This window comes from Misgurnus anguillicaudatus, chromosome 9, assembly GCF_027580225.2.
Source record: "Misgurnus anguillicaudatus chromosome 9, ASM2758022v2, whole genome shotgun sequence".
NCBI classification, from domain to species: Eukaryota; Metazoa; Chordata; class Actinopteri; order Cypriniformes; family Cobitidae; genus Misgurnus; species Misgurnus anguillicaudatus.
Window position 1 is genome coordinate 495692 of NC_073345.2, and position 26616 is coordinate 522307.

A 26616-nucleotide genomic window follows, 5' to 3' on the forward strand; every position below is an offset into this window, starting at 1 on the left:
TTACAGAACACATTAAATGCATTTGAAAGATGTAAGTTTGTCCAGCAGAGTGCGCCATACTGGTTGCTAATGGCGACCCAGATCACTCACTGTAGTGACACCAGCCAATCCCCCACTCCCTTCACTTCAGTCAGTCAGTCTCTCAGTTCAGGTGGCTGCAGTCACGCAGTGTCTTCTTCACAACATTATAAATGGACAAGAGAGACGCATTCCCGTTTACATTTGGTGTTTTTAATCCGTCTCTTTGTCGACTTGCGAGTTAAAACGCAAGCGGGAGAAATGACGCGAGACGGAGAAATGACACGTTTAAACTACGCGCAGCCGTGCACTTATATATCACTATATGAGATTACTGCTGCTTGTGTTGTTAGTTAACACGCTCATTTCAGAGCAATTGATTCAATAAGCTCGCGCAAATCTACACTCTTGCTAAATAAAAGAGGCGGAGCGAAGACGCTTTTGTTTTATAAAAGTCTAAAGTTTGCACGGAACCCTGGGTTTGTGTTATAAAAACGTTGTGCACAACATTAAACATAGTGTACATTAGTATGTGCTCCGTCAAGCGTCGTCTTCGTAACGGTGAGTGGCTAACTAATTTGTGAAGTACACAACTTACTGTAAAGCTAATATTAATCAATGACTTCATAAGTTTCTCTTTATAACGTTATTCTCGTCAAAACTGCAAATGATGCAAGTTTTATGTATTTTGTTCTCTTTGTGTTTTAAAGTTATTTATAATAAGTCAAGTTTACTGTTTAGTGCACTGATATCCAACTAATTTTGGATAATAAAGTTTATTGTTAACTTCTTGCCTATAGTACATATCTTTGTCACATCAATATAAGTGTTGGATCAACACATTTGTGAGTGATCACCACATTTGTGAGTGATCATTGCATTGCATTGTATTTATTCATAGTATATTATGTTAAAGTATATAGTGTATTCTATGTACAGTACTTTAGTATAATATACTGTAGTATATACTGAACTATAATGTACACATAAAGAATATCGGCCGATATATCGTTATCTGTCTTTTTTTACTCCCTAATATCTGTATCGGTATCGGCCCGAAAAAACGCATATCGGTCGGGCTCTAAGAATAATGTCAGAGCTGACAGATCGAATATCTCAGTTAGAAACTCAATATGTAAACAACCCCTCACCTAACATACTCAAAGAACGCCTTTTGTTAAAATCAGAGTTTGAGACTATTGCTACCGTATCCACTGAAGAGATGTTGACTAAGTCAAGGCAGGTTCAATATGAATATTGGGAGAAAGCACATAAGCTCTTAGCCCACCAGCTTAGACAATCCTCTGCTTCCCATATTATTTCAGCTATCAAAGTAAGCAATGTCCTAGTGTCAGGTCACCTTAAAATTAATAATGCATTTACGGAATTTTATCAATCATTGTATGCTTCTGACCAAGATCCTGATTACATGGACTATGATTTTTTTTTAAAGACCTTTCATTGCCCTGCATCAGTACTGATGCTATGCAATCTTTGGATAGTCCCATTTCTTTAGAAGAAGTTAATAAGGCAATCTTAGCTATGCAAAGTGGTAAGAGCCCTGGGCCTGATGGTTTCCCAGTCGATTTTTTAAAGAAGTTCTCCGGACAATTAGCCCCCTTTTTGTTAACTCATTCCCCGCCATTGACGAGTTATCTCGTCAATTATGAGTTAATATTTAACTAATAAATATGCTTTTCTGGACGAATTTCAAAGTGAAAGTGTAATACCGCTTTTATCCACTGGATAAAAACCGAATTTATCAAAAACGGAAGTTAAAAAGAAGTAATGGTTTATTTTAACTGCCTTTATGTTTGATAGTCATTCTGAGTCTGATATCTAACATAAATTCCTTTACAAAAACGCAATTTTTTAAGCTTTTTCCTCAAAATGTTGTATTTTTGAAGAGAAATATCCATATTTCAGAGGTTAAATTAAGTGGAAAAAGTAAATATATAATGAAACGTTTTTTCCCCATTTTGTTTGTTTGTTTGTTTATTTATTGTTTGTTTGAAAGCAAAGGGTGTGTTCTTTAATTTGATATAATTTGTATGTTTATATATTTATAGAAGATAATTTTTCCTGCAAGGAATTTTGTGAAACTTTTGTTAAAATCACAAAAATGCAGGTGGGCAACTTTTCTCAAAAAGGCTGGCGGTGAATGAGTTAAACATGTACAATGAATCACTGGATGTGGCCTGTCTTCCTCAATCTCTACGAGAAGTATCGATTTCATTAATTTTGAAAAAGGACAAAGACCCTTATATGTGTAGTTCATATCGCCCAATTTCTTTATTAAATGCCGATGTTAAGGTTTTAGCTAAAATTCTCGCTTCAAGACTGGAATCAATCCTTCCAAATATAATTTCCATTGACCAAACGGGTTTTCTTAAAAACAGATTCTCTTTTTTAATGTCAGGCGTTTATTTAATATAATCTACCATCCCCTGTCTTCATTAACACCTGAAGCTCTGATCCTTCTTGATGCTGAAAAAGCATTTGACAGGGTGGAGTGGAATTATTTATTTCATACCCTTTATAAATTTGGTTTTGGTAAAAGTTTTATTTCTTGGATCAAATTACTATATAAGTCTCCATTGGCCTCGGTACGTACCAATAATACTTCATCAGCATATTTTAAAATTAATAGAGGTACAAGGCAAGGGTGTCCCCTTTCACCTCTTTTATTTGCAATTGCAATTGAGCCCTTGGCCATTGCCCTGCGTCAAAATGTAAAAATAGCTGGCATAATGAGAGGAGGCCAAGAACATAAAGTCTCTTTATATGCAGATGATCTGCTTTTATACATCTCTGATCCATTAAAATCTCTACCCCAGGTCTTGAATACTTTTGACATGTTTGGTAAGCTTTCAGGTTATAAATTGAACCTACAGAAAAGTGAAATTTTTCCTATTAATAAGGCAGCCCGAGATTTTTGTTTTTCATCATTCCCATTTAAAGTCTCGCAATCATTTACATATCTTGGTGTACGTGTGACCAACACTTTCCCTAAACTTTTTACAGAAATTTGTATTTATTTACTGGAAAGAGTGGAGCATGATTTAAAACGTTGGGCTCTATTACCACTGTCAATTGTAGGTCGCATAAACTCTATCAAAATGAATGTACTTCCAAAGTTTACTTATCTTTTTCAGTGTATTCCGATATTTATTCCTCGCTCTTTTTTTGATAGACTTAACAGAGCTCTCATTTCATTTATCTGGAATGGTAAACCTGCCAGAATGAGTAGGAGTCTTTTAGAACGCCCTAAGCCACTTGGAGGAATGTCCCTGCCAAATTTTCAGTGTTATTACTGGGCTTCAAATATCCGTCCTATTCCACATTGGTTGTATGAAGATCCTGGTGCTGATGCTTTATCTTGGTTAATGATTGAATCTAACTCATGTCTACCTTCTTCCCTGGCTGCCTTGGTCTATGCCCCTCTTTCTTTTCCCTGTAGTAAATTTACAGGAAACCTGTTGGTCAGATCTACATTAAGAATATGGAAGCAGATAAGAAGTTATTTCGGCTGGCAATCTATGTCTTCCAAATCTCCCATATGTAACAATCACGTTTTTAGTCCCTCAATAACTGACAAATCATTTTCATGTTGGTACTCAAAAGGTATTCGGGAAATCAATGATTTATACCAGGAAGGGGCTTTTTGCTCATTCCAGCAGATATCCAAACAGTTTAATATTTCTGGGAATAACTTTTTTCGTTATCTTCAAATAAGGGATTTTGTACGTAAAATGTTTTCCCAGTTCCCTACCTTCTTGCTCCCCATATGACTACTTACTAGAGAACCCTTTAGATTGGAAAGGCATTATATCAACACTTTATAGTAAAATTTTGACTCCAACCTATGTTTCTCTTTCAAAAATAAAGGCTTCGTGGGAGGAAGACTTAGACAGGGCTATATCAGAGGAGGAATGGGATTTAATTTTAAGTAAGATACATAAGTCCTCTATTTGTGCGGGACATGGATTGTAAAATTGTTCATCGTGTGCATTGGACAAAGTTGAAATTATCTAGACACTTTCCACATTTAGACCCTATTTGTGACCGCTGTAAGGATACTCCAGCCTCTCATGCACATATGTTCTGGTCCTGTATAAAGCTTAGAGACTTTTGGTCTACTGTTTTTGAAACTCTTTCAGGGTTTCTAGGAAAGTCAATTATCCCTTGTCCTCTGATAGGAATTTTTGGAGTTACTCCAGCTTCATATAAACTGACTAAAATACAGACTCACTGTATAGCTTTCACTATGCTCTTAGCTAAACGGCTGATATTGATGAGATGGAAAGACGAGAAACCACCATCCTCTAAGCAATGGATTCACGATGTCCTTTTTTTTAAAGTTGGAAAAAATTAGGTACTCCATGAAAGGTGCGCTTAACCAATTCAATATAACTTGGGATCCTTTCAAACAACATGTCAAGGACCATGTGGCAATTTTAGATGAAGACTGATTCTATGCTTCAGCTGTTTTTTTTTTCTTTCTTTTTAATTTACTCTTTTATTATTATTATTATTATTTTACATATTTAAAGATTGAATTGTGTATTCTGAGTATTCTATTTGCTTTTTTTGAACTGCCACTTTTTTCTGTGTTGTTTTTGTTTGTAATGTATGTCATGTATTCCTTTTCTTGTTTTGTTTTTTGTAATAAGAATTAAAATTAAGAAAAAAAAGAAAAAAAAAGAAAACGTGTGTGTTTCGGTGGGATGTGAGGAGATGTAAAGTTGGGAATCATCCGCATAGCAGTGAACACTTATGTTATGTTTCCTGATAATGTCTTCTAGGGGTAACATATATAACGAGAACAGGATAGGACCTAAAACTGATCCCTGCGGTACACCGTATTTAACCAGGGAGTGATATGACTCTTCCTCATTTACATAAACAAAGTGATAGCGATTGGTTAGATACGACCTAAACCAGGCTAGCGCCTGACCACTGATACCAACATAGTTTTCTAGTCTATTGAGTAAGATTGTGTGATCTATTGTGTCAAAGGCTGCACTAAGGTCTAGTAATATAAGGATTGAGTTTTCACCACGATCGGATGTTAATAGGAGGTCATTTGTAACTCTAAGCAGCGCTGTCTCTGTGCTATGGTGGGGCCTGAATCCTGATTGGAACTTTTCATATGTACTATTAGTTGTCAAGAATGTGCATAACTGTTGCAACTACCTTTTCTAATATTTTCGAAAGAAAAGGGAGATTTGAGATTGATCTAAAGTTATTAAGCTCTCCCTGATCAAGCTGTGTTTTTTTAATCAGCGGTTTAATAACTGCTAGTTTGAAAGCTGTTGGAACGTATCCTATTTCTAGCGATGAGTTAAAGATATTTAGTACCGGGGTTGACACTACAGGGAATACCTCTTTAAGTAGTTTTGTGGGAACGGGGTCTAATATACAGGACGATTATTTGGATGATATAACTAGTCTAGAGAGCTCATCTATTGTAGTAGGTTTAAATGAATCAAGAAGTTTGTATGGTAATCTAGTGTTAAGTGAACTAATGGGTAGAGTGGTGGTTGCTTGGGTAGCTACAATGTTTTCCCTAATAGCCGTAATTTTGTTAGAAAAGAAGTTCATGAAATTGTTACTATTGTGTTGAAGTTTTCTATTGGTTTCTGTTTGTTCTTTGTTTCTAGTCAGTTTCGCAACTGTGTTAAAGAGGAAACGAGGGTTATTATGATTCTCATTTATAAGCTTGCTAAGATAGGTAGATCTGGTGGTTTTAATAGCCTGTCTGTAGTGTTTAACACTCTCTTTCCATGCTGCACGCCATACCTCTAATTTTGTGCTTTTATAATTTCTTTCCATTTTTCTAGATGCCTTTTTAAGGGCTGCGGTGTGATGGTCATACCATGGAGCTGGCGGTTTTTCTTTGATTCTCTTTTTTCGAATGGGAGCAACAGCATCCAATGTGTTAGAACAGACATTGTTCAGGTTTTCTATTACAATATCTAGATCGTCACAGTTATCTGCTTCATGTTTCATTTGGGACAGGTCTGGAAGAGTGCTAATAAAGCTATCTTTAGTGGTGGAAATTATTGTTCTGGCTAGTCGGTAGCATGTTGTGGATTGAGTGATCCTATCTAGAAGTACAGTGTATGACACAAGGTAATGGTCAGAAAAGAATTCAGAACATCCATAAACGCACGTCCTAATGCATCTTTTGGGTTATCCACATGGATATTAAAATCACCAACGATAAGAGCTTTATCTACAGTGACTACAAGCTCAGACAGGTCTACCGCTTAAAGGCGAAGCGAACCTGTAGTGCCGGAGAACAGGATCAAAGTGCATACAAAACTATTCCACAGCCGAAACACAAGATGACAGAGTCCGGAGCGGGGAAAACCCTCAGATTTCGGTGACTAAACCTGGAGCGAGAATAGAGAGGTGAAGCAGAGACAAACGAGCTGGAACCCTGGACAGTGAGCGTGACAGAGATCATCCGACAATGAGCGTGTGACAAAGACAGGACAAAAGGGCTATAAATAGAAAGGCAGAAAATGAGACACGGCTGGAGGATAATTACTGAAACAAGTGGGAGGAGTGAGTGCACACGAGAGGATCCATCACCAACAGGTAAAATAAACAAACATACATACACACCCACTACTGATCATCCCGGATTCATGACAGTTTTCTCTTTAGCACAGTTGCGAAACTGACTAGAAACAAAGAAAAAACAGAAACCAATAGTAAACTCCAACACAATAGAAACAACTTCATGAACTTCTTTACTAACAAAATTATGGTTATTAGGGAAAATGTCACGGAGTGACTGCAAGTAGCGGAACCAAAAACATGGCGGAAATAATTCAGGCGATATCGGCATCAGGTGTGCTTATTAAGCGTGGCGATTGGCGATTGGGCAGTTCTGAGGAGAGAAGGAGTATAAATAGAGCATCAGGAAAACAGGAAGACGAAGTTTATTCCAGCAAACATTGTGGGGGAGACGGAAGTGTTTGGTGTGTTGGAGAGGCGTATTATTGTGGAGATTGCAGACTGGGCGAAGACAAAGTGGAGGGTTGAGCTGAATGAAAACAAAGCTAAGTACCTAGGAAATTCCTGCCAAAGTAATTGTGTTGACCTGTGCTGTTTACTTCGAAGAGATTGTGGATATTGAGGAGCCATTGTGTAATACACTGGAAGGAACGAAGGAGTGTGTTACTAGCAACCTTGTATACGCTATTCCTCTGGAAGAGAGAGGGAAACGTCGAGAGTCAACAAGCTGTGAGGATGTGGAGTTGTTGTTTTGCCAGTGACATCTCTTAAGTGCTCGCTCAGCGTGTATACGGCCCCACCCATAGAAAGGAGTGGTGGGCGAGCCTAAGCTAGCTACGAAGAGGAAAGAGTGTGGTTACAAGTCGTGGATGTAACGTCTCCATTTGGTCATTCTCCGTATCAACCCCTTTCTGCTGTTCAGGACCAATTCCCAGCCCAAAGTGGTGATCAGACCTTAATTCACTGTGAGTGTTTGTGGCGTGCCGTGGGTGAGTCTTTTGACATGTGTACACTTGAAGAATTGTAGTGTTGTGCTGTGTCAATGTTGTCAGCGATCATTCACTAGGCCGAAGTGGAGAGCCCTGGATTGAAGGAAGTGAGCTGGTGTAGGTGGACGACTGATACATCTATTATACAACCCGACAGTGACTCGTAATCCCTTTCCCCACCTGGTGGTGGCGTGCCAACTGTAAGAAGTAAGAATATTGCTGTGAACATGGTGTGGAGCATTTGAAGGAGGAAGAGCTTTAACCGGCTGTTGTGTGGAAGAAAGTAAGTGTGCTGTTGTGGTGTATGATCATACGCCTGTTTAGTGTTTGCAGATGCCCGCCCCTGTCTAGATCTCTCATCACGCTGTTTGGAAGAGAGGAGAGGGAAGCGATTGGCCCACTCGTACAGTACATCATCGGTGTGGTGCCCTACTTAATCCTACCCACCGTGTACGATTCCATCTGTGGCCGTGTTTGGCCCAACGTGCAGCAGCCCCGGCCTGTTCCTCCATCTGCTCGTCTGTTTGAAGTCAAGAGGTGTTGTATTTCTCTCTACATATTCACCGAAATAGTCTATTGTTGTACACCCAAAGCCAAGAGCCCTGTGTACCTCCCTGTATACTCACCTGTACACCCAAAACCAAGAGCCCAGCGTACCTTTCTGTATACTCACCTGTACGCCCAAAGCCAAGAGCTCAGTGTACCTCTCTGTATACTCACCTGTACGCCCAAAGCCAAGAGCTCAGTGTACCTCACTGTATACTCACCTGTACGCCCAAAGCAAGGGGCTCAGTGTACCTCTCTGTATACTCACCTGTACGCCCAAAGCCAAGAGCTCAGTGATCCTCCCTGTATACTCACCAGTGTACCTCCTAGACGTCTCCAGTTCCAAATCCAGGCATGTACTTGTATTCCTTCTAGACGCCGTAAGCCCAGCGTACCCCTCTACACGCCGAAGGTGGCCTGTCAAGATATTTACCTACCCATTCCCCAGGGTACTTGTACCTGTCTCTGCTTTGACACCCAGGAAGAGAGGTTGGAGCATCTACCTGGAGTCCATCTGTAAGATAAAAGAGCGAAAGTTGAGAATACCCCCCTGTAATTCACGAGTGGACAAAGGAGAAAAAGACAGGCTAAGAGGACTTACCTGTGATCCCCGTGAGAGTCAGAAGCGACTTAGAGCCATTACAAGTTCCCGTACTTACCTTTTTAAGAATCCCTCTCCCTTTCCCCCTTCTTTTAATATTTAATAAAGTTTGTTATATTTTATCTCGTTCTTTCATCTGTTTGGTCATTGGGGCATTTTGGGACCTCCTCGGAGTGGAAACTGAGGGAGGGGCGTGACTCACGTTAGAAGTGGTCCGCTCCGACCTGTGACAAAAACATAGGACCTACGCAAGCAGCCACCACTCTACCCAATAGTACATTTAACACTAGATTACCATACCATCTTGAGTCATTTAAACCTACTACAATAGAAGAGCTCTCTAGATTATTAACGTCATCCAAATCATCGTCCTGTATATTAGACCCCGTTCCCACAAAATTACTGTCGGACACGGTGCTGGGTATCTTTGACTCATCTCTAGAGTTGGGATGCGTTCCGGCGGCTTTCAGGCTAGCAGTTGTTGGACCGCTCATTGAGGAGCGCACCTTGACCAGGGAGATCTTAATAACTTAAGACCAATCTCAAATCTACCTTTTCTTTCTAAAATATTAGAAAAAGTAGTGGCAAGCCAGCTACGCAAATTCATAGCGAATAATAATACATATGAAAAGTTCCAATCAGGATTCAAGCCCCACCATAGCACAGAGACAGCGCTGCTTTTGTTTATGTAAATGAGGAAAAGTCATTTTTCCATCTTAGTAATATCTCAAAAATACGCCATATTCTGTCTGCATCAGATGCAGAGAAGCTTATCCACGCTTTTATGACCTCTAGAATACACTACTGTAAGTCGTTACTCAGGGGATGCCATGCAAATCAGGTAAACAGGCTTCAGCTAGTTCAAAACGCTGCTGCAAGAGTGCTTACTCATTCTAAGAAGTATGACCACATAAGCCCAATTCTGGCATCTTTACACTGGCTACCACTGGTAGCCAGTGGCTTACATATCGCATACAATTTAAAATGCTATTAATCACCTACAAAGCCTTAAATGGCCTAGCACCCTCGTGTCTTAGAGAATTAATATCCAAGAATCAGACACAGTTGATCACTAAATCTAAACTTAAGACTTTTTTCTTTAACTAAGCATTCAAATAATTTGTCTAGTAAATGTACTTTTCTCACAATAGTTAGCCTGTACGGAAACAAAGCATTCACATAACTCGTCTGGTTAGTATACTAATGCCGCAATAGCTAGCCTATCTGGAACCAAGCATATATTAAAATACAACACTGTGTGACACTTGCATTACATGCGAACGGCCCCTATGCTAATAGGATTTTGTGTCTCTCTCCCTGTCTCATCCTCAAATCCCAGGACATTGAGACAAACAGACCCAGTTCTGGCTGCCAGGAAGGTCAACACACCACAGATCTACTGGCCGTCCTTCAACGTGATGCCCAGCCGATGCCTGGCCCATGACCACAGACAGAACCCGTGTAATCTTTTATCTGTTTACATACCGTTTACATCCCATATAAATGTATATATAACGTAATATATATATATATGTCCAACGGGTTTTTTTCCCTCCTATGACTTTTTGTTCCTCCCAGGCCAAAAAAAGTGAAAGTGAAAAGTTTATTTATAGCCACTGTATTTTGCTACTTATGTTTTCTGTCGATTTATCTGTGTTTTCCCCTGCTTCTATTAATGTAAAGCTGCTTTGAAACAATCGTGAAAAGTGCTAAATAAATATATATGGTGACTGATGACAATTGTTGGCAGGTGTGCTGATGAATGTGATGATCAGGTGAGGGAGAGTGAAGGATCATGGGAAATGAAGACCAGATAGTGAATACAGGAGAAAAAACATGAGGGCACAGACAATAGGGTTGTGATAGTACTCCCCCTCCCGGGAGGTGCGTCCTCACACCTAAAAAGTAGCAAAGTACTAACTGGGAGGGGGGTAGGCATCCTGGAGGCTGGGACTGGATATTAAAACCTGGAGGATGGTCCAGATGAACTGGGGTTAACCCGGTGCTGCCTGCACTAGTGGCCACCGAGGTGCGGGCAGTTCGGGTGGCCACGGAGGCGTGGGCAGGACGGGAGGTTCCGGAGGCACTGGCAGGACAGGAGGTGCCAGAGGTGCCAGCAGGACATGAGGTGCTGAATGCACCGGCAGGACACCAACGGTCACAGTGACCATGACTCTGAAGACAGGTAAGCACGAAGAGCTCACAGTCACTGCAACCATGGTGGTACGGCCCCCCCCAAAAAAAATTATTTGGGACAGACCGAGTGTTCAGGGTATTTGGGAGCGGCCATCTTGGGCCGGGCAGAGAGTTCAGGGAGCCCGAAAATGGCCATTTTGGGCTGGGCAGAGAGTTCAGAGAGCTCGGGAACGGCCATCTTGGGCCCAGCTCGCGGGGAACAGATAAGTGAGTCTTCATCTCACGGGGATCAGAGGAGCGAGTCTCCAGCTCGCAGGAAATAGAAAAGCAAGTCCCTGGCTCGCGGGGATCAGAGGAGCGAGTCTTCAGCTCGGGGGAAACAGAAAAGCGAGTCCTTGGCTTGCGGGGATTAGAGAAGCGAGTCTCCAGCTCGCGGGAAACAGAAAAGCGAATCCTCGGCTCGCGGGGTCAGAGGAGCGAGTCTGCGGCTCAGAGGGAACAGAGGCAGGAATGGTGATGGCCATCTGATTAAGAGGTTTGCAGATCTCAGAGGTTCGAACCGGGCACTGGTGAAGGTAGGATGAGGTGAAAGGCACTCTGTGATGGCTATGGTGAACTGGAGGGCAGTTTCGGTTTGGGACTGGATCATTTACATGAAATTTGTTCTCAGGAAAAATATCAATCTCGAAATTAGAGCTGTTTAATTCACTTCACACTTCACTTCAATTTATTGTCTGTTCCTAGGAACAGAAATTCATACTGGCACAATGTAACAGACAATACATAAACTCACAACACACACTTCAAGCAGCACAATGAAACCATATACAGATAATACATAAAACCAAACATATAATAAAAACATGTTTATATACTTTACCCATTTGCAATGAAATAGCAAATTTTAAATTAAGAGATTATTTAAAACTGTCACTGCTACACTGTAAACCCAAACAGTATAATGTGCTCATTTAAAATGAGTGAACTGAACTCAAAACTGTGAAAAAGTTTATTGGACTTAAAATTTTTATGTGTTTTCAACAAGTTCGCCATTTTAAGTTCCACAAACTCAAATAAAATGAGTCAAAGAACTCAAAAAATTTATTTATTACTTCCAAACGGAGTAATTTCAATACCACTGCTTCACTGTACTAAACACTGCAAATAATTACAAACTTTTGGTAGTTGTGATGAGTTCAAATTGCCAGGTAAGCCAAGAAAGAGTCTGGCACTGCAAATTTACTTCAGTTTAAAGTTAAATCAACACGATTGGTTGAGGAGGTTCCAGTTCCCAGCATGCTTTGCATGAGCCTGCAATACGAGAGCATTTTTTAAATTAAGTGCTATTTTATGTGTTTTTTAGTAAAGAGAGAGACTCAGTAGTGTTAAACATTTATTTATGTTGGAGATTTAGAAGAGTTTGCTATTTTTTAGTTTTGTGGTTACCATTGTTCAGAAGTGTAGTGCCTGTGCTTAGGTTGTAGGTCGGATATATGTTGCTTTATCATATAAACTATGACTGTGTGAAAGTCTGCACTGAGTTCAGTGTCAATATACTTTCACTTCACTTGTCTTAAATTTTCATGAGTCACATGATCTGTTTCTGTGACTTGTGAACAAAATTTATTGGTAAAAAGAGGTTTTAAGTACGGTATACAAAAAATATATATGGTAAAACAGTCCTTATAATAAACAGTAGTTTTATGTATATTGTACTTAAATATTTAATAAAACGAAGCATAAACTTTTCAATTTGGGTTAACTGAAATTTTTTAAGTTATATTTACTTAAAATTTTTGATGTTGGTTTACTTAAAAAAATTTATGTAATCAGTTTCAACAAAATTTTTGAGTACTCTGAACTTGTCGGGTTTTACAGTGTAGTGGAATAAATTATCTCTTGTAAACATTCCTTTTTGCCATCGGCACCCTCAATCTCTGCCCCCGAGGGGAGAACCTCAAAGCAAACATTGAGTGGATGACTTTGATCTGAATATACAGCAATACTTTATCCTTCATAAAAGCTGAAAAAAATCCTGCATCGTTCTCTGCCTCTGGCCAATAATTTTACCGGCATCATTGATTACTCGTGTTAATTTACCTTTCTGTTTCACTTTTAGGGATCCAAACCAAGATACAATTTTGTATGTTAAAATACTCTCAATCATTGATCTGTAAACAATAGTTAAAACTCTCTTCTCAACATTGAAGTTACTTAATTTCCTAAGCATACCAAGCCCCTGTCTTGCTTTCTTGTGCATATAATCCACATTCTCCTGAAATGAAAGTTTGCCATCAATGATTGTGCCTAGGGGCCCTATCTTGCACCCAGCGCAATTGACTTTGTCAGTGACGCATGTATCATTTCGTATTTTGCACCAGCGCACAGCGGGTTTTTCCCTCCACAGACGCACGTCGGCAAAATAGGGAATGAACTTGCGCTCCCTGGGCGGTTCAGCGCAAAAAAGGAGGCGTGCTCCGGCGCAAACCATCTCTTATGCTATTTTGCAGTTTCAAAAAACAATTGCGCTACTAACCAAAAAAAACTAGTCTAAAGTCAGTGGCGCGTTGCGCGTGGTTCATTATGCTATTTTAAGGGCGCATGCTTGACCGTGCACAACGCGCATTGCTTATCTAATCTACACATATGCAACAGTTATTTTTGCAAATCATAAATTGTTACAATAAAAAATATAAGATAAGGGAAATCATTAAATCATAAATTGTTACAATAAAAAATATTGATACATGAGATAAGGGAAATCATTGTGGTGAGCATTGTGGTGATAGTTTTTATTTATTTTGTGTGGCAGCGTTAAACAATTATCATGCAAATAACGATTAAAATATTTTCATAAGTTTGTTGTGTGGCTGTATTACGTTTATTTTATCTAAATAATAATTAAAATGTTTTCATAAGAAACCTTCATGTATGTGAACTTGATTTGTAAGTGTACTTTGGGGTTGGACCTTGCTTGCGTTTCTTGTGTCCGATTTCAAAGCCCCCAAACCCTTTCAGCGGTGAGGGTGGACGCAGCGATGTCCTCCTGTGTGCCTGGCGTGCCCGATTTATGCTGGCAAGCTTGGGATCCCCCCGTCTCCTGACATCATTGCAGTGCTTGGCGCAGCTGATGAGACAATTGCGGCTATTTCCTCTCACGCCTGTTTAACCGACGCTGATTTGGGCGGGTTTCTCCCATCCCCATACAAAACAACTTCTCTGTCTTTGACTGCTCTTACAAGAGCGTCGGTCTCCTCGGCTGTGAACCGCTCCTGGCGTGCGCCTGTCAAATCCGTCATAATAATAGCAACCCGCCATGGAACTTGCGCCCTTGGGTTTAAAGGGAATGTTGGATAGCGTTCTGATTGGTTTATTTGACGTTACGCCCAAACCACACCTATGAATAATGAACCTACTTCAGACCAACCCCTTATTGATTTGCGCCCGGCGCAAGACTTATTTCTCCCGCCGGGAAAATAGCAACAGCGCCCAAGATCCGCCCACAAAGTCACTTGCGCTTTGCGCTTCGGACTTGCGTTTCAGATCGTTAAAATAGGGCCCTAGGTATTTAAAGTGAGGTACTGGCTCTACCTTTACTCCTCGGATAGTGACCTTCCCATAAGAGGTTTCTGCCATACCCCTCCTGTTTTGACTTCCACAATACAGTTCTTTAGTCTTTAAGATGTTCAATTGTAGACAACTGTTGTTGAACCAATTTACAAGATAGTCAATGTACTCAAAATAGGTTGGACAGTTCATATTTGTTTGGCAGGAAATCAGAGCCAAGTCATATGCATATTTAATCAGGGTTAGGTCCTCCCTGTTGCACTGAAGTTCATTGATGTAAACAGAAAAGAGTAGCGGTGATAATACGCAACCCTGTGGTAACCCCATTTACCCATTGTCAATGTTCCCTCTAAGCTGCGCGCGCGCGCAATCGCGCAGGCCAATCAAAGTGGTCGCGCAATAGATTTGTCAGACCGCGCACATTTTTCAGACCGCACATAAACATTGATGCATTTGCTGTTGTAAAAGAATTAAGAGAGAGAGAAAGTGAGTGTTCTAGAAGGAGAAGAAACTTTCAACCAATCGCTGATCTTGCTACGGTGACAGACACTTTTATGAGCCAATGGTAGCAGCGCATTCAGTTCACACAGGTGCCGCTGCCTGCCAGCACGAGCACAGAGTGAGAGCGAGTCGGATGAGCAGCTGCACGGGGCGATCTCAAGAAACTAAAATATTTATTAAGCGGAAAAAGTCATTCAAAACAGTGATTTAAAACAAATTATTGGATTCCTGAAGTGATGCGATAACTTGGAAAAGCTGTCGCTAGAGTGAGGAGAGAGCAAAATAGAGAATTAGAACGGAGGCAGATGCAGAATCACAGAGCATCAAAACACTGCGAATGAACTTCTTCTTTTAAAAAAGAAGTTAAAATGTATGCTTTGGTGAGTTATATTCTAAATATTAACTTGACATTATGGCATAAGTGTTGCAAATTTGGCAGCAAACTATGAGTTTTATTAGTTTGTTTACATTGGCCGTTGGTATATAGCGAACGAGCTGAAGCTATTTACATTTGAAAGTTAACAGTCAAGTAACGTAAATGTGATTAAAAAATAACATTTTAAGTGTCAATATGTTCAAGAAGTGTTGAAACACTGAGTTATGTTGTTATTTGAAATGTTTAAATGATGCTTATTGATAAATCTGTTGAATTGAAGATTAATTACTGTTCTGCCTTGTGTTTTTACAAGGCTGTTTTTTTTTGTGAGAATTGCGAACATCTGTGAAGTTCTCCTGCTCCATCTTGGACACGCGAGACAATTAAGTATATACTGAAGGTGTATACAAAAAGGCGAGCCAACCAGAACTGTGCTGTGAACTCATCAGAACTGGTAGGAGGATATTTTTTTCTTTTTGTTTCGGACAACTACTAGGACGTGAATTCGCTGAAACTTCATTTTCCGTATTTTCTTGGATTTTCTTCAAAGGACACTGACTTTGAACTGAACTATTTGAACTATTTAAAGAAACAAACGGTCCTTTGAACCGAATCATTGAACATAAGCAAGGATGACAGTGATTTGTCTGAACTCACAGGGCAGATAATATGGCTTGAATGAGACAGATAGTAGTTCATAGTCGACTGAACAATAAGTCTCAAGTACCTTGGTGTTTATTGCCCAATGATTATCGATAAACATACACAATCCTCCTCCAATAGTTTTTGTTAATTCTTGTCTGTTACGGTCCAGCCTGAATAATGATTGTCCCTCAAAGTTTAAATCATCAGTATCATCTGTTAGCCATGTTTCAGTAATACAAAGCAGATTTGTTTCCTTGAAGTCATGGTTGTATCTCATAAGTGGTTCCGGCATCTTGTTCTTAAGTGAACGGCGTTGGTTAGCGTCAATGTGGGCAAAGGAAACCGGCTACTGCGTTGTTTAAGTCAGTTCCGAATTCCTCCTCTGGCGCCTCTTTTTTCTTCTTTTTTCTTCTTTTTTCTTCTATAATTCCCTTGTCTAATACTACTACTATCACTACTTTTAACCATATTTCAAATGTCACTGGCTTTCTAAATGAGTTTAACTCCATTACTGAATTAGACTTGCTAGAAATCGCTAAGCAGCTCAAGCCCTCTGGATCACCGTTGGACATTCTTCCTGCTTCTCTATTTAAACAAATCTTCACGGATATAGCTCCCCATCTGCTGATTATAATTAATCATAGTCTAGAATCAGGGATTATGCCTGACTGCCTAAAGCATGCAGTGGTTTATCCACTGCTTAAAAAATTGAACATGGACTCATCTGCTTTGATAAACTTTAGACCTATCTCAAACTTGCCATTCATCTCCAAATTCTTGGAAAAAATTGTGTGTTCACAGCTACAGAGTTTTTTAGTTGAGAATTCATTGCTTGAAACATTTCAATCTGGCTTTAGAAAATGTCACTCCACAGAGACTGTATTAATCAAGGTTTTAAATGATATTCTGATTTCATGTGACTCTGGTGATTTTGCAGTACTTGTGCTTCTAGATCTAACAGCTGCTTTTGACACAATTGATCACACTATTTTAATTGATCGTCTTGAAAACTATGTCGGTGTAAGAGGTACAGCCTTAAAATGGTTAACATCATATCTAACAAACAGGAGTTTCTCAGTTAAGATGGGCGAACATTACTCTAGTAAAGCCAATCTGTTTTGTGGTGTTCCTCAGGGCTCTATTTTGGCTCCACTACTTTTTTCTCTGTATATGCTTCCCCTAGGGTCCATCTTTAAGAAACATTGCATATCATTTCACTGCTATGCAGATGATACGCAGGTTTATTTACCTGTCAAACAAAATTCTGCAGGTTTAGGGTCTTTGATAGCTTGTCTAGAGGAGGTTAAGGCATGGCTTTCTTTGAATTTCTTAATTTTTAATGAATCAAAAACTGAAATCATTGTGTTTAGTCCATCTGAGTCATCGAAATCTAAAAACTTGGATTTAGGAGGGTATAACTCTTACCTGAGACCCTGGGTAAAAAATGTGGGCTTTATTCTGGATGATAATCTAAAGTTTGATCGCCAAATAAATTCTGTTGTTAAAACCTGCTTTTACCAGCTGCGTCTGCTTGCAAAAGCAACGCCGTTCCTCTCCTTTAGGGACCTTGAGAAATTAATTCATACTTTCATCTCATCTAGGCTTGACTATTGCAATTCACTTTACTTGGGGATTAGTCAGCAAACACTGTCCCGCCTACAAATTGTCCAAAATGCAACAGCAAGATTTTTGTGTGGCGTAAAAAAGAGGGAGCATATTACTCCTATTTTACGCTCACTACATTGGCTTCCCGTGCCTTTCAGAGTTGAATTTAAAAGTATTACTTCTAGTTTATAAATCCATAAATGGCTTAGCACCTACCTATTTGTCTGATCTTTTAACTGAATATAACCCTCCAAGATCTCTTCGATCGTCTACCCAGGCTCTATTACATACTCCAAAATCGAGACTAAAGTGTAGGGGAGATCGAGCTTTTTACAGTGCGGCTCCAAGGCTTTGGAACAGCTTACCTGTTAGCTTAAGACAGGCTCCATCTCTCCTTACTTTTAAATCCAGACTCAAAACTTATTTATTCTCAAAAGCCTTTGATGAAAATTTAAATTAATGTGATTTTACTTTACTTTATTTTTATTTTTTTTATTTTTTCCTGTGTTTTTTATCTACTGATGTGTTTTTATCTTATTTTCTCTTTTGTCTTTTATCTGTTATTTTATCTATTTGGAAAGCACATTGGTCAACAGCTGTTGTTTTAAATTGTGCTATATAAATAAATTGTCATTGTCATTGTCATTTCTCCTCCTGCATTTTATTTGTGGAGAACAGAAAATTTCATGAGGTATATCACATGGAGGGTTCAGTGTCGCATGCTCAGTAGATCCTCATGGCTATAGGTCATCTTGCCCACATATCTGTAGTCATTGCGTCCCAACACCTCTCCAGCTTTAAATGGAGCAGCCGGAACAGCACATTCGTCATCACTCGTGCATGCGCCCTCATTCACATCCATACTCCTAATTGGAGAACATAATTTAAGAAATCTATAAAAGAGATTTCACATAGATCGGGCGAAACCATCACCTGAAGATCATGATCCAGTCCCAAACGAAAGCAGTTGTTAAGGGTGGTATCCCTCCAGCTTACCTGATGGGCATTGTCTGTGAATTCCAGCACATAGTCCTCCAGAGGCCGACCATCCTGGAAAATGGTGAAGATTTTGAGGTCCTCTGGAGAATGGGTGCTGGTAATCCTGTTGTGGTTGGTCATTCTGTCAGGGTGTGGTGATGGAGGAAGGCAAGATGATGACGAAGGAAATAAATTAAATGATACTTTTAATGAATACACATAAACTGGAACATACACTGTGACTTAAAGGGACACTTCACCCATTTGCATTAAGCATTGTATAGTTAGAACCCCAGTCATGTTTTTGAATGGTCGTGCATCATTTCCTCAGTTGACAGGAGAAATACAGATTTCGGTGTTGCACTTCCTTCTTTCAATGATGTAAAAATCATAATTTTGCATCATTGAAAGCAGGAAGTCCAATATCTTGGTTGATGGGGTGAGACTACAAACTAGACTAAAAATACACCCCTTTTCTTGGTCAAATAGGCACCAAATTCACAAATATGACGCACTTTCATTAAATATTAATGTTTCTACGCGTGAAATGCTCATTTAATACAGAACTTCAACAGAAACATAACCTTAAACAAACAATGACCAACCAAGTGAGGAGGACAAACAGAAAATAAATATGGTGACTGATGACAATTGCTGGCAGGTGTGCTGATGAAAATGACAATCAGGTGAGGGAGAGTGAGGGATCATGGGAAATTGTGGTTGTGAAAGTTTAGTTGATCATGAACTTACTTTTTCAAGTTGTCTGTATTAAATTCAAGTTCATTCAACTTAAACAATTTACCCATCTATTTATTTAAAGTTACTGTAATGACTTGTAAAGACGGAAGCAAACGCAGGTGTAAAAATGAAACAATGTTTATTAAATATAAACAAAGAGAGAGTATTCAAAGTCAAATGCGGAAGTAATCCAGTCCGGTGTTGTTGTTGGCAATGGTGACGATGACTACGGTGGAAGTTGGTGTTTTGAGTGCGACGTTGGTGGAGTGGTGAGCAGTGGTGAAATCCAGGCTGACACGGAACATCCACACGAAGACGACGACGACAATACACATCCAACTGAAACACGTAATCCAAAGCACAGGGAACAACCAAGCAACACGGAGACTGAGCAAACAATAGAATCTGGCAGGGAACAGAAAGTCAGGTGAGTCTTTATGGAGATGATGTAATGATGAACAGCTGGAGCGAGACAATCAACACACAGGTGAAAGGGATCGCTCTAACGAGCACATGGCAGGGTAAGTGAACAACACACACACACCAACATGACACGGAGGAAAACAATGGATTTTCCTACCGTGACAGTACCCTCCCCCCTAGGAACGCCCCTCGGCGTTCCCAGCCTGCTTTACCTGTTGATTGAACTCATCAATAAGGCGGTGATCCAGTATGTCCCGAGCAGGAACCCACCTTCTCTCCTCCGGACCGTAACCTTCCCAATCCACCAAGTACTGAAATCCGCGTCCCCTCCGTCTGGAGTCCAGAATACGGTTAACCGAATAAGTGGTCTCCCCATTAACGATACGAGGCGGAGGGGGAACCGGGGTATGCGGATTAAGACGGGAAGAAATCACCGGTTTAATTTTGGAGACATGAAAGACGGGGTGAACCCTCCTGTACGCAGGAGGAAGGCTAAGACGCACTGTTACCGGATTAATGATTTTGGTAACAGAAAACGGGCCAATAAATTTGGGAGCAAGTTTATTCGAGACGGAACGCATCAGAATATTCTGGGTAGAAAGCCACACTCTTTGACCGACGACGTATCGGGGAGGCTTCGACCGGTGGCGATCGGCCTTGGCCTTGGTGCGTGACCTTGCCTGGAGCAGAGCTCTGCGAGCTCTGATCCAGGTGCGGTGGCACCTCTGGACTAGTGCGTTTGCGGAGGGAACCGACACCTCGGATTCAGTACTGACAAAATTAGGTGGTTGGTACCCTAAACTACACTTAAATGGAGACATGCCCGTAGATGACACCGGCAGAGAATTGTGTGCGTACTCCACAATTGAGAGTTGCTGACACCAGGACGAAGGATTCTTGGAAACCAGACATCGCAACACCCTTTCGACGTCCTGATTGGCTCGCTCGGTTTGACCGTTGCTCTGGGGATGAAACCCGGATGAAAGACTAACAGTCGCCCCTAGCAATTTGCAGAACTCTCGCCAAAATTTGGACACAAACTGGGGACCCCTGTCAGAGACCACGTCTGTCGGGAGGCCATGTATTCGGAAGACGTGGTCAATGACAGCTACCGCTGTTTCCTTGGCTGATTGTAATTTGGGCAAGGGAATGAAATGGGTCGCCTTCGAGAACCGGTCCACTACGGTCAAAATCACCGTATTACCCTTAGAGGGTGGGAGGGCGGTAATAAAATCTAGCGAAATGTGGGACCAGGGTCTCGAAGGGACAGACAGCGGTAAAAGTAACCCATCTGGAGGACGATTGGAAGTCTTACCAACGGCACAAACCGAACAAGCCAAGACGAAGTCGTGGACGTCACGAGCCATACCAGGCCACCAAAATCGTTGCTTGACTAGAAACCTAGTTCTACTAACCCCTGGGTGACAAGCAACACTGGAACTATGACCCCACTGGAGAACGTCTGACCGTAACCCTTCTGGCACAAATAAACGGTTCGGTGGGCAGCGAGCCGGGGGCGTTACCCCTTCTAAGGCTGTCAAAACCTTCGATTCGACCTCCCATCTGAGCGCAGAGATAATGATTTTCTCTGGTAAAATAGGCTCGGGAGTAGCAGTACGATCGGAACGCTCAAAAAGACGGGATAAAGCATCGGGTTTGATGTTTTTGGAACCCGGCCGGTAAGAAAGTGTAAAATCGAAACGTCCGAAAAACAATGCCCACCGAGCCTGCCTGGAGTTAAGTCTTTTGGCAGTTCTAATGTACTCGAGATTCTTATGGTCCGTCCATACAATGAAAGGTACACCCGACCCCTCAAGCCAGTGACGCCATTCTTCCAGTGCTAGATTGACCGCCAACAACTCTCGATTTCCAATGTCATAATTAACTTCCGCAGGAGATAAACGATGGGAAAAATACGCGCAAGGATGAACCTTTCCGTCTGAGGATGCGCGCTGGGACAACACTGCTCCTACCCCCACCTCTGACGCGTCGACCTCCACTATGAATTGACGTGAACGATCAGGGGTTACAAGAATGGGAGCTGAAACAAAGCAGCTTTTCAGTTTGGCAAACGCAGCCTCAGCTGCGTCTGACCACCTGAACGTCAAACCAGGGGAAGTCAAAGCGGTCAGAGGTGCGGCTAGTTGGCTGAAATTGCGAATGAAACGCCGGTAAAAATTGGCGAACCCCAGAAATCTCTGCAGGGCCTTGCGAGACTCTGGGGATGGCCAATCTACCACAGCCTTAACTTTCTCAGGATCCATGCGAACACCCTCAGTCGAAATGATGTGTCCTAAAAAAGAAACAGACTGTGCATGAAAAACGCATTTTTCCGCCTTGACAAAAAGCCCATTCTCTAACAACCGCAGAAGCACTCGTCGTACGTGTTGCAAATGTTCCTGGAGAGACGAAGAAAAAATCAATATGTCATCCAGGTAAACATATATGAACTGGTCTACCATGTCTCGCAACACGTCATTAACGAGTGCTTGGAAGACTGCCGGCGAGTTCGTGAGACCGAAAGGCATCACGCAGTACTCAAAATGGCCACGAGGGGTGTTAAACGCAGTCTTCCATTCATCCCCCTTCCTGATGCGAACCAAATGATATGCATTACGTAAGTCCAATTTAGTGAAAACGGACGCTCCCTGCAACCTCTCGAAAGCTGAAGACATCAACGGCAAAGGATAAGTATTCTTTACCGTGATGTTGTTCAACCCTCGGTAGTCAATACAAGGTCGCAAGGATCCGTCCTTTTTCCCCACAAAAAAAGAACCCCGCCCCCGCTGGAGATGAGGAAGGGCGAATGAACCCCGTTGCCAGAGAATCAGAAATATATTTCTCCATGGCCTCCATCTCCGGAACAGACAGAGAGTATAACTTGCCCTTAGGCGGAAACGTACCTGGCAATAAGTCTATCGCACAGTCATAGGGACGATGAGGAGGAAGAGAATCAGCCCGCGACTTACTGAACACCTCCTTCAGGTCATGGTACTCCGCGGGCACGGTAGACAAATCCACTGCTTTCCCCTGAAACACAGACTCAGACACAGAAACACAAGCAGAGACAAGACAGGACTTATGACACTCCTCGCTCCAGCTGGTAACAGAACCCAGTTTCCAGTCAATTCTTGGGTTATGGGAATGAAGCCACGGATGACCAAGAACTATGGGAGAGAGAGCAGTGTCAGTAATAAAAAATGAAATAGTCTCTGTGTGGTTTCCGGAAGTGATGAGTGTGATAGGTGCTGTGGTGTACTTGATAGTGGGTAACTGATGTCCATTGAGGGCGAAGGGCGCAATCTGGTGGGTAAGTGCAGTGAAAGGTAACTTGAGCTTACGTGCTAGTGAGCTGTCGATGAAGTTGCCCTCCGCCCCCGAATCCAGAAGTGCGTGCCCCGAGTGTGACATAGTGGACCACCGTAGTCTCACCGGAAGGAGAGTGGATGTAGTAGAGGTCTTCTGTGCGGAGATCCTGCCCGATAGTAGCCTCTGTTTTCCTATCGGGCTTGGTCTTTTACCGGGCACCTCTGACATTGGTGACCCGACTCACCACAGTATAGGCAAAGACCCAAGGATCTCCGCCGATTCCTCTCCTTCCAGGGTAACCGAGCTCGACCCACCTGCATGGGTTCCGGATCTGAGAGACCACCGGCGGAAACTTCGATGGGAGGATCCGTGGACTCCGCTTGACGTAGGGGCAGAACTTGAGTCTTCCTTCTGGCAACGGTAGACAGGCGTGCGTCAACCCGGATCGCCAAGTCCACCAGACCGTTGAGCGACTTCGGTAATTCCGCCGTGATGATCTCTCGATGGATCCGATCCGCCAACCCATGCAGGAAATGGTCCCACTGCGCTTCCTCGTTCCACCTGCACTCCGCCGCCAGGGTACGGAACTCGATGGCATAGTCCGAGACCGACCGCTCCCCCTGCTGGAGATCCGTGAGGAGCCGGGCGGCCTCCCTCCCGGCGACGGAGCGATCGAAAACCCTCTTCATTTCCTCGGAAAGCGAGGCGAACGAGGAGCAACAGCTGTCGTGGTTCTCCCATACCGCCGTCCCCCAGAGGGCAGCCTTGCCCGAGAGCAGTGAGAGCGTGAACGCCACTTTGGTCTCCTCGAGCGAGAATGTCCGGGGCTGTTGGGCGAAATGTAGAGAACAATGAGAGAGAAAAGTACGACAGTAGTTGGGCTCACCGGCATATTTCTCCGGGATCGGCAGTCTCGGTTCCTGGATGAAACTACCCCCTGGAGGTGAAGATGGTGCGGGCGGCATGGGTGGCGCAGTGGGAGGCGTGATGTTCGGAGATCGCTGAGAGAGCTCGGAAACCTTCGCCACCATTGCCTGGACGGCCTTCCGCATGTCCTCGATGGTTTGATCCTGATGATCCATACGAGCCAGAGATCGCTGGAGAAACTCTTCCAACCCGGAGATCGGCTGGCCACCTGCTGCTTCCATGTTGGCCAGATTCTTCTGTAATGACTTGTAAAGACGGAAGCAAACGCAGGTGTAAAAATGAAACAATGTTTATTAAATATAAACAAAGAGAGAGAATTCAAAGTCAAATGCGGAAGTAATCCAGTCCGGTGTTGTTGTTGGCAATGGTGACGATGACTACGGTGGAAGTTGGTGTTTTGAGTGCGACGTTGGTGGAGTGGTGAGCAGTGGTGAAATCCAGGCTGACACGGAACATCTACACGAAGACGACGACGACAATACACATCCAACTGAAACACGTAATCCAAAGCACAGGGAACAACCAAACAACACGGAGACTGAGCAAACAATAGAATCTGGCAGGGAACAGAAAGTCAGGTGAGTCTTTATGGAGATGATGTAATGATGAACAGCTGGAGCAAGACAATCAACACACAGGTGAAAGGGATCGCTCTAACGAGCACATGGCAGGGTAAGTGAACAACACACACACACCAACATGACACGGAGGAAAACAATGGATTTTCCTACCGTGACAGTTACCTCACAAAGTTAAGTTGAAATATTGTAAATTTACTTTTAAAGTTGTCTGTATTATTTATACTTATTATTGAACCGAATCGCTACAAACATAATATGTCAGATTACAAGTTGCACATAGATGGCTGCACTGTGGTGCCATCTTCCACGGTTAGGAACTTAGGTGTGATGTTCGACAGCAACTTATCCTTCGATAGTCATATCGCCAACGTCTGCCGCACAGCATTCTTTCATCTTAGAAATGTCTAGAAAATACGCCATATACTGTCTACATCTGACGCAGAGAAGCTTATCCATGCTTTTATGACCTCTAGAATAGACTATTGTAACTCGCTACTCGGGGGATGCCATGCAAATCAAGTAAACAAGCTTCAGCTAGTTCAAAACGCTTCCGCAAGGGTACTTACTCGATCTAAAAAGTACGGCCACATAAGCCCAATTCTGGCATCTTTACACTGGCTACCAGTCAAATATATACATACAATTTAAAATATCACTAATCACCTACAAAGCTTTAAATGGCCTAGCACCCTCATATCTTAGAGAATTACTATCAGAATACAATCCATCACGCACACTACGGTCGCAAAATTCTGGTCTCTTGATTATCCCTAGACTATCAAAAGTGTCTAAAAGTGGAAGATAATTTTCCTACTTAGCCCCTAAGCTCTGGAATGATTTACCATCCGATGTCCGAGAATCAGACACAGTCGATAATTTTAAATCTAGACTTAAAACTTTTCTCTTCAACAAAGCATTCGCATAATTTGTCTAGTAAAAGTACTTAACTCGAAATAGTTATTTGTACGGAACAAAGCACTCGCAGTCATAACACAGACCAACCAAATAAATAAATAAAAACCTTATCTTAACCTGTAGTCGGATTGCGATTTTGGAACTTTCGTGTTCTTTTGAATAGTATGCCATACAAACCCGTTTGCCACTGAACCTGCATTAACGACGACAGTGGGGCCTCCAGCCTTAGTCAAACGGGTTGGCACTTATGGTTGGGTTGTGATTTTGGCATTTTCATGTGTCTTGTGAATAGTATGCCATACAAACCCGTTTGCCACTGAACCTGCATTAACGACGACAGTGGGGCCTCCAGCCTTAGTCAAACGGGTTGGCACGTATGGTTGGGTTGTGATTTTGGCGCTTTCTTTGTATTGCGAATAGTATGCCATACAGACCCGTTTGCCACTGAACCTGCATTAACGAGGACAGTGGGGTTACAGGCCTTAGTTAAACGGGTCGACAGGTTTCATTTTCTCTTAAAAATCGGAAGGTGACCCTTAGTTACCATATATACCGTCGCAGTGGGCCCCCAATTTGCAACATCCTCAACTGTGGATAATATAATTATGCCGCAATAGTTAGTCTGTCTGAAACTAAGCTGATTAAACCACATCACTGTGTGACACTTGCATTACATGTGAACGGCCCTACGCTAATATGATTTTGTTTTTCTCTCCCTGTCTCGTCCTCGACCCTGAGGACAATGGGACAAACAGACCCAGTTCTGGTGTGAAAGTCGGCACACCTCTGATCTACTGGTCGTCCTTCAATGTGATGCCCAGCTGATGCCTGACCAACGACCACCGGCAGGACCCGCTTATATCCGCTTAATATCCGCTTAATCTCCTTATCCGTTTATTTGTGTGTATATACATGTATATCTCCCAAGGGTTTTTCCCTCCTAGGACTTTTTATTTTTTATTTCCTCGGCTAAACAACCCGGGGTTTTTGTTTTTTTTCTCCTAGGGTTTTTTTAACCCGGGGAGGTAGCCTGCTTGGGCTTAACTTAGCTTCTTCTCCTAGACGTTACATTAGTAATACGCTCGCTCATAATGTCGAGTCATAGCCGCAGCAAATTTGACTGCTTATGCTATTGTGTATTATGTTGTGCTATCTGTCGTTTTTCTGTGCTTTTACTGCTTCTATTAATGTAAAGCTGCTTTGAAACAATTGAGTATTGTGAAAAGCGCTATA

General features: G+C 42.0%; 1 protein-coding gene across 7 annotated transcripts in view; it reads right to left on the minus strand.

Annotated features, from left to right (window-relative positions):
• The window catches only part of camk2a (calcium/calmodulin-dependent protein kinase II alpha), a 496915-nt gene that overhangs the window by 246143 nt on the left and 224156 nt on the right, over window positions 1-26616 (minus strand). The gene's annotated exons all lie outside the window — the stretch shown is intronic.